We start from the raw sequence: 1197 nt of genomic DNA on the forward strand, positions 1-1197 counted from the left end.
CAGTGGACCTCCTGTGCATTAAAAGCTATCGTCCTTTTTGGACCAGCTTAGACCACCAACGCTGACACCAAGCCAGCTGAATATGTTTCTGTTAAGCAGCACAGACCACCGTTTCTCCTAGGAAACAAAAAGACGATTCAAATAACAGCACAGCAGCAAGTGCGGAACATAAAAAAAACTGTAAATAACTAATAAGTGGCAGGAAAACCACTGAGGGCGGCTCACGGGATGTGGAGTCTGACACCCTAAAGCCTGATGTGACTAAGGTGTGAGGGAAATTCATCTTCATTAAGACCTTTTTTGGACAAATCACAGAAGAAGTTTTGTCTGCTCCATCAGCGACGCTTCCTTTGATATTTTTCTTTACACGTGCTCAAAATAATTAGCTCACTCAGGTTTTACTTTGCCGGTAAATTTAGCAGCTCGGAGCCCAGGAGAGTTCATCTCTGGATGTGTGCGAATCTCTCCGGTGCTGTGTCATATTTATTTTAACAGCATTCAGAGATAGCTGCTGCCGACTGCAACTCAATAATAGATAAACGTTCATCCCCCTTTAAAAAAAAAAAAGAAAAGAGTGAACTGCTTATTGTTTCCCGCTGAGATCTCTGTGAGATGAAGATGGAGGATGAAAGAGAATTCAGGACAGGACGAAAATATTAAATAAAATCAAAAGGAACACGTTTTTTAATCTGCGACGTCTGCAGAGCAAAACGCCTCACACTAGTGGACCTGTGTCGAGAAAGAGTCAATTATTTATCCAAGAGGTTGATGGGGGAGAGACACGTTTGCTCAGTATGTGTGTCACAGATTCTTAGAGAACGTCTTTGAGGGTTTTTTTCTCCTCTCTTTGATCACTCTCGTTTCCTGCTGATGATGAAGGTACGCAGCCCCTCCTGCTGTTGTTTACTTCTCCAACACGCCTGGTCAGGTTTTTTTTCTTTTTTGCCTGTTCCTATCAAAAGCCGTTAACCCTTAAAACAGAAAGATAGGGTATAAGTTGCATCGTGATAGATAATGAGGTTCACATAGGTTCACTTCCCAGTGAATGAGCAACAAGATCAATCCAGTATGCGTCCTTAGACCCCATTGCCTCCAATTATTAATGGACAGGAGGGGTATCCTAAGATGTTTTTCATTTGCAGATTAAAAGAAAGTCTTTTATTTTACTTTTTTTTTTGGCTTGGAGTTTTTTGTTTT

The sequence above is a fragment of the Oryzias melastigma genome, linkage group LG4 (genome assembly GCF_002922805.2).
Source record: "Oryzias melastigma strain HK-1 linkage group LG4, ASM292280v2, whole genome shotgun sequence".
Taxonomy (NCBI): Eukaryota; Metazoa; Chordata; class Actinopteri; order Beloniformes; family Adrianichthyidae; genus Oryzias; species Oryzias melastigma.